The sequence below is a fragment of the Prinia subflava genome, chromosome 2, assembly GCF_021018805.1.
Source record: "Prinia subflava isolate CZ2003 ecotype Zambia chromosome 2, Cam_Psub_1.2, whole genome shotgun sequence".
In the NCBI taxonomy this organism is placed as follows: Eukaryota; Metazoa; Chordata; class Aves; order Passeriformes; family Cisticolidae; genus Prinia; species Prinia subflava.
The window spans coordinates 83,350,321-83,365,067 of record NC_086248.1 but is presented as its reverse complement, the minus strand read 5'-3'; the positions used below and the strand labels follow the sequence as shown (position 1 = coordinate 83,365,067).

The 14,747-nt window shown below is 36.8% G+C and overlaps 1 protein-coding gene across 1 annotated transcript in view; it reads right to left on the bottom strand.

Moving 5' to 3' along the window:
- Positions 1–14,747, bottom strand: part of PRKCE (protein kinase C epsilon) — a 284,066-nt gene that overhangs the window by 68,033 nt on the left and 201,286 nt on the right. The window lies entirely within an intron of this gene.

Sequence of the window (14,747 nt, the reverse complement as noted above, 5' to 3'; positions counted from 1 at the left end):
ATTTATTCATCTCAAATAAATGAAACGTAAACTTGTATAATGTAAACTCCAGTTCACTCTAAAGGTAAGTTGCAGTAATGTGTGCAGGACTTCTAGAGCAGAAAAAGAAGTGCACAAAGGAGTGTAACAACATGAGTGAGATTAAAATCACCACAAAGACAATGAGATGAATGTGGAACTGCTCTTTATCAAATCCTGCAATATTAGAACTGGGACACTGTTAAGCAGTAAAATGGGTAAAAAACCTTTTTCTTCATAGGAGTTTGCTGCTGCAGCTGTAGAGGCAGACTGTACCACCTACTCCAAATACGAATTAGAAATATTTATGGACAACCAACACATCAGCAGATACTAAAAGGGATAAGGTAGAATAGCCCATTTTAACATCCTTCTACAACTCTGGATGCTGCTGGAGTACGAAGGGAAGAGACTGCAGAGAGCAGCAGTTACATGGCCCCTCTAAATAACATCTTCCATTGCATTGTGTAGTAGCAACAAAATGGATTAGGGAGACCACTAATCTTACTTGGTAGGATACTTTTTATTCTTACAGGTTGCAAAAAAATCATGTGATTTGTATACATATACAAAGTCAATCATAAAATGGAAAAAGCAGCCATGTACCTGAAGAGTAACTATAGTAATATAATAATTGTTTTAATAGAATCTGAAGTAGGATTCAAATTATGTTTGCAGCAGCTTGGAAGAAGAATGACAGCCTAAAACATAAGGGTCATGTTTATTCTGTAAAAAAGACTGAAGATTACCTTGTTTGGGGCTGTCAGGTTCTGAAAATTTTTCATTTAGGATTCACGAGCTAACATCAATGTGTGAAAATACTAAAAAGAAAAGAATGAACAAGAGTTGTGTGTATCAAGCCTTCAAACCCTGTAAAAGCATTTCAAAGCCTTTTCCTTTCTATCAATGAACTGTGACATCTGCTAATGTGCAACAATTCAGATTAAATGTAAAAACAGTGAAAAAAATCCACTGATCAAGCACAAACTTTCATTAAAAGCCTGTGCTTTCAAGAATGTAGTGGGACATAAAGCAAAAATCTCTTTTAGAAGATCATGTTGTGAATAAAACTCATTATTGTTTCAAGCCTCCAATCAGATGGATTTAAAGACTGCACCGATTGAAACGACAATTTGAATAGATTCAACTGCACAATGGGACCTGATATTTTTACTGTCTCTTTTCCCTGTACATATTTTCTGATCACACTGGAATACTAGGAACAAAGCCAGGGATGTACACCTATGCATAGACTGACTTCAATCTGCAGGTTGAAACAAACAACCCCCCAAACCCAAAACCTACAAAACTCCACCAGAAAATCCAGTTTACAAACAAGCCCCAAAACCAAACCAAACAAATTAGTCTTTCAAAGTACAGGTATTTATGTAAATGGGAATTTTACACAGGTTCATATGATGTATTGAAACATTGGGGTTTTACAAGATTACCTCGAAAGACAATACTTGAAACTGAAAATGACAGGAATACTCTAAAGTAATTTTAAAAAAAGAGCAAACCCACCTTTGTTTCTGAAGTATTTTTTGAAATGCATGCATTTTGCTTTTCTAACATGGGATCACCTTTAGCTTATTGGTCAACCAAAGGAAAGCTGACACTAACTCACAAAAAATGCTCCCATTCCCACATAAGGTGTGCTTTGTTTTTTTCATTCTAACTTTAAAGCCAAAGAAAACATATTTCTATGTCTACAGGAATAAAACAACTAAATTATTTCAGCTGCCAGAGTTCAGGAAGTAAAACAAAGCACACAATGCCAGAGTAAGAAAGAAAACTCCTAGTTTTCCATCTCTTTTTTTCCCCTGTCTCTGTTTATTACCTCTGTGCTAGAAACAGCTATTTCTAGCTATTACTTAGCTAGGAACAGACCTTCATTACTATATAATAAGCTGGGGTTTTTTTGATGATTTTGCTTTTCTAGCTTCAAAGTGCTTTCTGGTCCACTCACTCTGGTCATGTTGATATGAATGTGAAGCAAGTCTGGGAGCAAGAGCTCAGACAGCACTTAAGGATGTGCATTTTCTGAGGGTATGTGCAGTGGTTTACATGTTGCACTAATACTGGAATTTTACTGAATATGGAGAGATTTTAACAGTACTTCAAGAGCACAACAGCAGGGAAAGTCTTCCCTGTCTGGCAAGTTCAGTCATAGGATGCCCCTTGCAGCAGAGTTGCCATCAGAATGAGGATGGTTCCCCCACACAAAACAGAAAATAATTCCTTTATTTGAGTGTCATTTTAAGCACCATTTTTATGTCCTGTCTAGCTAGAAGTTTAATAAGCAATTTAGTACTACTGTAGAACCTTTTTTAGACTTTTCATTTTCCAAGTCCTTTCCATTTTTGAAATCAGTGCACCACTGGGGTGAATTTCCACTTCAGTTTAAGTTACCAAGGAATCAGAATCAGCACAATCAGCTTCTTCTGCACTTTTCATATTCTCCTTACTGGTGAGATAGCAGCCTTACTCTTACCAAGACAATAGTGACAATACATCTGCTTCTACTAAACGTTTTAAATTTCACAAACTCCACATCAATAATCCATAAAAACCGCAAAGCAGTTTTTTTCACCACATGTCAACAATATAATGCTCCACAAGCACTGAAAGCAGATGCCCTTCTCTTCCAGGCACCAAACTTTAGTTAAATCCACCCTGCCAGAAAAAGAGCATAAGTGTAATATCAAAGGTTTCCCCAAGAGCCCTAAAGTCAGTCTGGCAAAAATCACCGAGAGTCCATTCACCACCTGGTGACTGCAGGAGTGTGTTAGTCCTCATCTTGCTCCTTCTAAGGCCTCAAAGCAGTTTCTTCACAGCAAAAAACAGGGACCTCAGAGCTCCTCAGGTCTGTTACATGAGATTCTACTACAGCAAAACCAAACCCAGGAGGTTGCTATTCAGGCTTACTGTTACCAAATGATGGGGAGAAAAAGAAAGAAAAGCCACTTAATTTTAATTACGCAGAAACTAGAGGACATGATGGTTAAACAGAATGAGACAGGTTGGACCTGGTTTAAGTAATCATTTTTGCTAAACTCTGTGTCAGCCAGCAAAACAAGTCTTACCACTTTTTTTCCCTGGTGAGGCTTAGAAGTTAGCCCTTTTACTTTACTTAAATTTAGTCTTGTTCTATTGAAAAAATATTTAACATCCTGGAGAGTGAATTGGTTGTTTCCAAGTGTTTCTTTCCATCACAACACAACGAGCTGCTGGACTTTTGCCAGGAATCTTGGCTTATTGGAGGGACAAGGCGCTTAACCTTCCGAAAGGGGTGGCCATGGAAGTGTCCTGAGTTGCACTGTGCTCTCTGCAGCTTGCGTAGTGTTCCAGTGCTGGTTTATTTATGTCTTAGCAGAGTAGAAAACATGCAAGTTTAAGTAAATTGAGGTCACAAGATGTAGTAAGCTTCTACAAATCTAACCCCAACGTGGTATTAAGCTCTTGGCAAGCTTTTAGTAATATGATCTCATATTAAAAAATAACCTATTCACTGGTATGAGCAAGTCAAAACTCTCTTGAATCAATGGATCTGTGATTACATGGACCTGCCATGAAGCTGATATATTGTGTTTAACAGCACTGGACACTGAACAAGTGAACTGCTGTGGTACTGCTACTTGATACTATTGTCTATGTGCAAACATTAAGCTGAGTAGGATAAAACACTGACTCAAGCCTTTACACAACACATAAATTGAAACTTCCTTTGAAGGTTAAGAAAATTATTTTTTCTGTTTTCATTACTGGTTGCAATTTTATTACTTTGATGAGGGCTGGCAGCCAAGCTGTTACACAAGATAACGAACAATTTTTTTAACCCTAGATGGAGAAAATACTCTGACATGATTTGTTCTTGGGATGGTGAATGAGAGCATTTCTATTCTATTCTATACTAAATCAATCACTCCTTGTTTTTCCCATCTGTTTAAAACTTTACAAAACACTAAAAGCCTTTCACCCTCGTTGAATTCAAAAGAGAAAGAAAACCTTGGTTCAAAAAACATAAAATTACAAAATAAGTGAATTGTGTAAAACCTATCAACATTAGAAACAATAAGTTGAAAATAAGCATTCTGACACCACACTTGTTTTCATTTTTTTCCTTGTAGCACATTCAATTTCTTCTAATTCTACGACACTTTATTGAGATACATATGATCAATTATAAAGTTACACATATTTAGTATGTGCTCAGCTAGGAGAACACTATAATTCTTTTACTATAAATTCTTTTTCCTGGTACAAAAGGATAGTTCAGTTGCTGAAAGAATGATAACCTTGTGATGTTATTTATCTGGGGAGGGCTGCAGGCAGTAACAGGTTTACTCTCCAAGGAGAGTTACATTTTGAGGCAGAGCCTTTGTCATCTCCTGGAATGACAGAGAAGGGGCGAAGGAGAAAAGTAGCCGAGGAATAAACTTGCAGTACAGTATTTTCCAGAACCAAGAAATTTCACTAATTATACAGTCAGACTTGGCACTATTCATTTCTTTGTGAACAGAAAACAATTTCTGTGTAGCAGAGGAAAACTAATATATAAGGTTCAACAGATACACATATTGGTGAGACTACACATCCCATCACCATCAGCTTAAACCACAGAAATAAGAAGAGCTCACAAATTGAAGTGTAATGTTATCCTGATTGCTGCTCCTCTTTTCAGCAGGCTTCAAGAATCACATATTCGGGGATCCAACCCCAAAGTGTCACATGCTCTCCAAACAGGTCTGATTAAGCCACAGGTCTGATTATGCAACATTCTGGCAACGTGAACCAACATTTCTTCCACATGGAAAAACAGGCAAATATTTTTCCTAACAAATTATGTCAGTCACTCCTCCTTGCAGACTATCTCACAGGTGAGAGCTAGAAGAGTTCAATATTTGATTTCCTGGGTTTGGTTCTCCTGCAGTTAGCACATTATTAAGAAACATTTGAACTATATGTCAAATATTTTTAGCTCACGCTTTATACAGAATTCTGGCAATTGGAAACTATTAACTTGATAGCTTCTGTTTATGAATAGGTGTCCATCACTTAACTGAGATGACTGTATTTCAAGTGTGATTTTGGGTTTAAATAGAAAATGGGGATTTTTTTTCTTTAAATTTTGATTGCAAAACCATCTTCTCTTATTCCTGAAAGTGTTCATGACACAGTCACCTGCTGTGCTGACTCTCTTCTGGCAAGTTTAGTAGATAAATTTTGACAACTATTTATCTCTGAGATAATACATCACAGCAAACTTTTTTTTAAACTATTTCTTTCTTACTGAGTTTCATATTTCTTGTCTTCATAGATTTATTCATTTTTCCCATTTATGAAATAGTCTGGGAAATGGCTAAAAAAATAACATCAACATTTTTACCATCCATATCTTTTACCACTCAGCATCAAGGTGGTAGGTACTGATGAATTTGCACCTAGATTTACCTTGTCTGGACAACTGACTTCAAATTATCAATGCTATGATGCAATATCAATCTGTCAAAGCCTTCCGTATAAAATAACTGCCATTTATATAAAATAAGACTAAAATTTCTATCATGCTGGATTCAAACACTGGAAACCTCAAAACTTTTCAATCCCTTGTGCATTGGCTTAGCTATTTTTTAGGAACTTGGTTTTAGGAAACCAAGTCTTAAAAATCTTTAACTACTGCTCGTATGCAGCTCCAGAAATATTTTAAGAAAATCAGATCAGCTACATTCAAACACAATGATTTCAAAATTAACATATTGTTGCATAGTTTATTTTGTTTTTAGCTTTTGAGGACTATCAGAAAGACTTAATAAACATAGCTTTACTCCCCTCTAATTTCAATGACAGTGCAACAGAGATGCACACTAAATAGTAGCTCTGCAACCTATCTCGCACTGGCCAGGTGGGAACACCAGGCAGAAGTTAAAAAAAAAAGTTAAAACTAACTTTTTAGAAGTTAAATAAAGTTAAAATAACACTTTAGAAAGCATTCTCAGAATTCCATGGGAGATACAAAGGAGGTCCTGTTGCAATTCTCTAGGAGAGATGTGAATTTAGAAACAGTGTCCTCAGGAGAAGATACAAACCCAAGACAGATGCCAGCACTGCAAACAATACTGTGAAGGATGTGTGCTACAAATTTACCGCAAACCCTGCTCCACACAAGTTTCTCATGTTACACATTATTAATAATGAAAACACACAGAATGATGTTTGTCTTGAAAACACACAGAATGGTGGATATACTGAAACATCACATGAATATTATATTTAGATATATAAAATATATCTATCCATTCCTACTTTGGAAACAACCAATTAAAAGATCTGGAAAAAGCCTCTAATTTTGCCTCTCAGTTGTCTTGTCTCTGAATAGATGCGATGATGTGACTAGGATGTGACAATAACACTTAAAGTCTTCTGTCATGAAATCACGAGCCATTAATCACACAACAGCACATCCATTACTGAAATCACTCTGATAAAGAAATTTATGGTAGGCCTCAGATATTGCTGTAGAACTCACTTTACTGGAGACTTACAACAGATTTAGCAAGTCCAGTCAAGGTAAGCCAAAGAATAGCTCTGGAGAAAACAAAGAGTATATGTACGTGAAACTACTTAAAGAGAAGAAGCAGATAAAACAAGGGCCACGTTATGTACCTCCCAGAAGTAAGTAAAATTGCATGTAACAGTAAAGGCTGTCTTCAGGGTTGAAGGACTAAGCTTGATTTCCCATCACTGTGAATATATATATGCATACAAAAGGCATAGATCCCTCATAAATAAAAAACTTACACAAGAATATGGAAAAGAGCATCACAGAGGCAGTCAAAGATTAAAAACCCAAGAAATTCCAGATTTAGGAATGTTTTTATACACTGATCTAATCTCCATCTGCCTCTTTAGACTGCAGCTTGATAGTGTTTACTTGTACGATGACTACATTTTCTTCTGAACTCCCAATTTATTAATACAGGAAAACTTAAGGAAATAATGTAAATTACTGATTTTTAGAGAAAGTATCCTAATCAAGGTACTGCACTGACTATCACAGACACAGAAAAAGAGACCTCCTCTTTTACCACAGCAATGGTCTGGGATAAAAATGCACATAATCGTGGAATTAGGGAATGCACCATACTCAATACTCAGAACGTTGAACTTTACAGGAAGTCTCAGTACAGCAGTGAATTCTCCTAAACTTGTGTTTGGCTGTGTGACTTTATCTCAGTGTTGCACAATACATTTTCGAAAACAGTTTATAGAATTCATCTTTTTAAGCTAAGCATTTAAAGGCTTTAGTGATCAGCTTCTTTAAAAGTAGCTGCTTGAAATAGGAGGAAGCTATTAATGTATTCTTTGTGAATCATTTCCTACTGGATATAAGTGTGGATGAATCACAGGACTAAAATCTTCTTGGGAGCTACCATGTAAATTCTCATATTAAAATTATTGCTCATTACAGTACTAATGTAAGAAAAGAGTAAGAAGAAAACTAAAATTAATATTTTCCTGAAAGTCGCAAGTGCCTGAATTTCACCTTGCATTGCTCTGAGGATAGGGAAAAAACCTCTAAAGGAAGGGAAACTGGTCTTGGTGTGGCTGGCTAACATTAAGTCAACTTTAAAAGCTATTGCCTATAATTCTGCCTTGTCAGCAGGTAGCTTGGTAGGGACTAGGTTTATGTCCTTGAAGACGTGCCCACCAATATCTGGGGACACATTACACTGGAGGTGCTGACGGAGAAGGGACATGTTTAACCTTGGCAGGGGGAAGAAGGGGAACTTAACAATAAGCAGTTTTCTTTTAAGCAGCAGCTGGTTTCTTGAACTTCACTTAAGCAGAGGAAGTAGCATCCAGCTGGGCTATTGCTGTAACAAAGGCCTTCACTAGCACAGAAAAGGGGCTGGGCAGAAAAGGGAGGAAGAAAAAAACAAGCCCAAGATCTGACTTCTTATATAAGATACTTTGTATGCCAGAATAGTTTCTAGAAGCTATTCATTGCTGGAATCCCATCCTCTCTAAACTTGTTGCCGCAGAAAAATTGAGAGTTTGAGCAATTTCAAAGTTTTGCAAAAATTGTTTTTGAGAGATAAAAAGCAACTGAATATCCTGATGCTGCCTCATAGAAGTGGAATGTTTAGCACAGGCACTATTGTGGTAAGTGCCATGTAAGGAGATACACTCAGAGAAACTTCCTCCCACCCCAGCCCCTCTGGATTCTTGGATACCTCAGCAACATTTATTTTATGTCGATCAAAAATAGAAGGAAAAAAAAAAAGCAGGGCTGGAGGGGACCAAAATGAATGCTCTGGCAGCTTTGAAGAGCTCAGAAGTTACTCTCTCCACTCAGAGGCAATAATTCAGATAAAACTGTTGGCTAAAAATTCAAACTCCTGAGTGATCTTCCAAATACTGCTACTACATGCTACTCCTACATATCACAAGCCAAAACAAAACTAAGAGAATAAAAAATACTGAAAGATTGCTCGTTAAGAAATAGTCCTGATATGAGAAGATAAAGTGTACATACATTCTAAAAATTAAGGAAGATGATCTTTGCAGCCTGAAAGCAGCAGCCAAACTCCTGACAGTCCTTGTCCAACAAAGTTCTTAAAAATCCATTTCAGAGGAGACTGCCAACTGTACAGACAGGGTTTTATAGTTTGAATGGAGCCTCTTCCCAGATGGACACCAATCACTAATGGAAAAAGGATTACAAACTGAAGCACAGTTGGAGAAGTGGCCAGGAAGGTCCCCAGGAGAGGAAATCTGGAAGCTCCCAGGCTCCTGTGGCAGCTTCTGTTGGTGACACACAAATGTGACTTGTACTGCAGTTCACCATCACTAACTACATGTGGGTGACTTTTAAAGCTCTGACAAAGGAAATAAAACAATGGTTTTCTGTGTTACTGTGATCTTCAATAAAACTCTGACGTAGCAACCATCAAAGTCAAGAAGTTACACAAGCAGTTCCCATTATCAAAATGAAAATGTGACATACCCCTCAAAATGCCCAGATTATTCTTGACTGTAATCCAGAAACTTCAAAGACAAAACACACAAGAACTGGAAGTCTGGATATCTACTAAAATAACCAATATACCCATTCAAGCAGGCTGTGCCTAAATATCAACAAGTTTTGTATCCTTTACATTATAAATGTGAGGTTCATATTCACACAACAGATTTTACAAGAGTTACAAATTAATGTGGCAGTTGTGGTGCCTTAAAGGCAGCTCTGACATTTAGATTCTTTTGAGTCCAGACAATTTCTCAGGTTGTAAAACATGTGTTATTCACCAAGAATGACTGATCTGGTCCAACACACATGCCATATTTTCCAATAGTTTTGATGGCCTGAACACCAGTAAAAATGCTTATACGAGGGTTTCATTTTGCCACTCTTGTCTGTGATATTTGTGTTAACACAAGTATCTACAATTACATACCATTGCTGTGAAATTATTCAGCAGCTGACATGTTTCTGATACATGATGGGATTTCTTAGAACACTTTAACATACCTCTTAAGGCTAACACTACATAAACTTCTTTCATTATGCTACCGACAAAAGAGTTTTGCAAATGTCCTGATTTAATATTATATATCTTAATGTGAGCATATACTTAATATTCTCACATTAAGATTTGCTGGTGCTGTCAAGGTGAGAGACTTTGTGGCTCTGGGCAGATGGATCAAGCTGATCAGTTACTGCTTTTCAGTGTGCATGTGCTTGTGTGTGTAGTGCACATGAATGCATGATGGGTGGAATGGTCCCTTCTAAGCCTAAATTTTACTATGATTTTATGACCTGTTATTTGACATTTAAAAAAAAAAACTGTTAAAATATGACAGACTTAAAATAAAATTGAGTCTAAAGATACAGAAAAAGCATGTGCAAATCAACAAGGGAATTTACAAATAGAGTTAATGAACAATTCAAAAGAACAGTAGTTCTTACAAAAGTGCCCTTACAGACCTTTACGCACACACCAAGAATTTGTTGACTATATTTTGTGAAAATATAAAACCGTTCCTCCTTTTTTTTCTTGCCTTTAGCATTATGACAACATTAATGACAAACTTTTCCTTCTTTCAGGGACCCCACAACAGGAAATTCAAGCACCCTTTACAATGTGAAAAGACAGAAAGCAATTCTGACTCTAGCTGAGTAACACCTGCCCACATAGAATTTTATAACATGCGTAAACCCCAAATGGTTTTTACCTCTATAGTAAAACAATGAACTGACAATTTTCTAAATTACAGATAGAGGATGATGCAAGTCATTTTATGGCACACACATTTAATCTGGTAGACCCTGACCACATAAGAAAAAACAGAAAGTTTACAATAACTTCAATTTGACAAAGGGAAATTTACTCAACCCCAGTTGTTGAAGGTCTGTATTTTTCAGAAAACTATACTGAAACTATCCTTTGTGTATTTCTTGTCAGCAGAATATCTCTGCAAGTTTCTTTTTGAAAATCAGATCCTAACTGTTGCTTGCATGACTTTTCCCCTATGCCACGGTTGGACTGCATAATGTTTTTCCTGCCACATAAGCATGTCTATAAGAAGCCCAAACAAGTTCAGAAAGAGTTATATAACATTTTTTGCATTTTTGGGGACTATAATTAAAGCGATAAGATTATGGCAGAGATCCTAGAACAGATTAAGCACAGAATTCTATGATGAATGAAAGTTTGGGTCATTAAAAGTGCAAACCTAGATTTTTTTCTTTAAACCACACTCAGTTCAACATGTACAACATAAAATTTTGCTCTTAACAAGCACCTTTAACAGGGATCAGCAAAAGTACTGATGTATGCATTAAAGAAAAACAAAAATGAATAAAAAAAGACAAATTCTGTTAGCAAGCCTGATTCAAAATGCCTGTGATGTATCTAGATTTAAAATAATTACATGGGAGGACATAGATCTAAGAAATTTACAGGAATCCTTAGCGGAAAAATCTTCATAAGAACTTTTTACAGAGATAACTTTGATGTACACAAGACCTGATTCACACTGAATTCATGTGAACCAATAACTTCATAGATCTTGAAAGCTGTCTGAAGATAGAGCTTAATATTTACTTTAACACACTGATTGCTGGAAATCGGAAGCTAAAAGACTCTGGTTTGAAAACTGGAAGAAAACTGAAGTCACTTAGTCTGCAGCATGTACAGTGTTGGTTTCCAGCAACAGGAAAGGAGCCTTTCTGCTGAAACGAACTGCTCAGAGATATAAAATACTCTCCATATTTCTCTTCACCCAGATAATTTCTCTCTGTGTTAAAAATCTGCCAGTGTTGTAACATGGAAAAGCAACCCCACAGACACCTGAGGTGACTCTCCTCTTGCCACAAGATGACCAGCAGGTATCATTTCCATGCATCATCACTCATAAGCCTTCAACAACGAGCATTCTTCTTCCCAGAGCCAAAGAGATTCAGTGGGTTTTTTTGCAGTCCAAAGCACTTTTATGTGGGATCTGAACTACTTCTCTAGTATTTGGATAAACAGAAATCTTAAAAAAAATTCTTGTATTAGTACATATCAATGAATTTAAGTAGAACCCATGTTTAAAATCATTGCAGTGAATCTGTATCATTGCAGCTTTCATCTATAATGTGAATGTAGTTTTAATCACAAAGATACATATATAGATAGATATATATATATATGAAAATTCAAATTAACTTAAGAAAAAAAGCCAAGCTTTTGGGGGAAGTGGGAAAAAAAATAGAAGGGCAAACTTCCTTAAGTAGTTCCTAATTTTAAAACTATAGCATACATATTAGAAAAGGTTTATGAAAATAACTAATATGTACACAGGTGAAGCTGGATGAACACTGAACTACCAGGACAGAAATATAGTCTAGAAAAAGTGTATGTGCTTTGTTTGCTTGAATACACAAACACGTTGCTGTGCACGTTTTATACACACAGTTTGTCCAGAAAAACAGTGACAGATGAACCTGTTTCTGTCTCCTAAAACAAACTGTCCTGAATCCTCTTTTCTGATTTGGAACAGGAAGCAGAAACTGTTTCAAAAAGTTGTCGAAAGTGTGTACAAATACCAACTCATGATACTTAGTCAAAATAGCCATGGCAAACTGTCCTGTGCATGCCTTTCAAACTGCTTTGTCTATTCGATTTTTTTCTGCTTTCCCCTTCTCATCCCCCAAACTACTGTAACAGTAAGGCCCCAGGTAAGCACAGCCAGCAGGTTAAGACTTGTACCTATCTGACTGTGTTTGCTCGAACACAGGCTGTCAAGACTGCAGGCTTCACACCAGCAGTCATGCACTTGGCAGTGATGCAGTGGTCAGAGAGCAGGGCTGATCTTGCCTAGAGAGCTCACAGCCCTGTGAGAAGACAGTGACAGGCAGCCACAGGGGACAGCTCAGAAAGCTCAGGAAAAACTGCCCTAAGAAAAGAGAAGACACAGGGATGTGCAAGTTCCCAAAAGATTGGTGTGTCTGGAGAGTGCTAACACCAGTATACATTATTCTACAAATGCTCTGCAATCTCTAGCTGTTCTCCAAATTAAATGCTGCATTTGATATATAGAAATCTACCAGTCAATTTTTCCCGTCCTTTAAATAAGCACATTTGGATATTTTACATTCCATTTGGGATCAAGCACTATAAACCCTCTGCTGCATGGGTAACATACCGTCCAATCCACATAATCTAATGCTGTGCAGAAGTGAAGCAATTAGTTCCAAAGACAGACATGGAAAATGACAGCATGTCACCTTAAGACTCTAATCAATCCATGTGTAACAGCTACTACTGAGGCTTCATTGACTACAAACACTAGACCAACAAACAAAACAAAAAATCCACCAAAACCCAGAAACAAAACAGCAACTAAACATGCTGCTTGCATAGTTGCAGTGCCAAAAACTGAATTTCTAACAGATGACAAAATGACACATCTCATCTGCAACACATATTTCTTTCTGGACATGGCAAAAAAATAAGAAGGCTAATGTTTCTGACCCTTCTGAAATTAGAGGGAATATAACCATTACCTTCAAAAGGATCAAAACTGACCCACAAATCTTGTTTTCCATTCTCATGAGCAACTTAATAGCAATCATGAGAATAAAGAGTTTAGGATCACTTCTAAGGTGATTACAGCCACAAAACACCACTGTGAAAAAGCTGCAGTTCAAATTCTCTTTTTACTCTTTTAAGAAGAAAATCCATTGCTGTCTGGATAGGCAGGGCTCCATGGGATTTCTCAGCTGCCTTACTGTCCCAGCAGTGAACTGCCACTGAGGAAAGTGACAGCCTCTTCTACGCTTGGTGCCTCAAAGGCACCAGTGAGTATTAGGCAGGTTAGAGTTTCTCAATGACACACAGATTATTTTTTGTTACTTCAGTTTTCAGCTGTAGCAGAAAATCGACTCGACTCATCCATAAGAGGGCTTACTGGAATCAGGTACAATGGACAGACTGGACAGACCCAGCAAGGGGGAACAGAAGACAAGATGTCCTCGTCCTCCAGCAGCAACCCAGTCTCAGATCAGCGTGCACGTATCATTACACTGCACCATTAATTGGTCAGTGTCCCAACAGCCTGGAATGAAACCTGTTTCATTTCTGTAAAAACAGATCCAAATGTTTTGCTTTCTATTTTCCACCCCTCGATAGCTAATTTCACTTTTTCAGCTAAATTGAATTAAAGGTCATCACTACTAAAACATACAAACAAAACCCAATTCCCCCATGCCACACAACTTGGGCAATGTCTTGAGAAAAATCTTCAGTAACTTATACCTGCCTGTCAAATACAGGATGAGTATATTTTCAGTGTTCTTTCCATAAACATTCTCATTGGGTGACACACTGCATCAGTAAAATGTTATAGGACACTCTGAAAATCTATATAGTGCCATCACACAGTATCCTGCTTTCATCTTTGTGAGATGAAACCAAAAGCAAAATTAATTCTATGAGTTCTGGATCTGAACACAATTCTAGTTTCAACTTCTGTAGCATCAGTTTATTGTTCCCTGTATGTAAGAATAATGTAAGGAACTTTATTTTTAATACATGGCTTTTAAAACAGAGTTTTCAGCACCCGTTTTCAATATCGAGGCTGACTATAAAGAATATAAAAATTTTTCATTTTTGCAAACATGCAAAAGTAATTACGGGTTTTGATAAGCAGTAAGTAAAAATGAAGAATATGTATAGACTCAGTTTTGTTTCTTACCTGTCAAAAATCCCACCTGTAGAACAACAGCAAGTTTTAAAGTAAGTTCAATGGCCTTTTTTACTAAAAAAATAAGCAGAAATGGCTGGTGTCTTGGTGAGATTACAAACATCAGCTATGAAAATGTCAATGGTATTTACAAACAGTGGAGTGATGGCAGCTTCATAATACTTCAAGACGACATGGGAAATTCCTTTCAGGAATTTTTTTTCACCACAAATGCAAAGTTAAGGCACAATGCCTTTCCCTAAATAATGCATGAATAATGCATTCTCTTTGGATAATGCAAACAGGATTGCAACAAAAAATTTTGTAAGACCACCCATAATAGGTATTTGGTGAATTTCTAAAAAAATCTCTAGTAGTATTTAAGATTGCTAACACATACTCTATCCTTTCTGGTAGACAAATGTATTTAAATTGGAGGTTTTATAAAAATGAACAGGCTGTTTTCCTTTCCAGTGTTAATTAACTTATTTCACTCT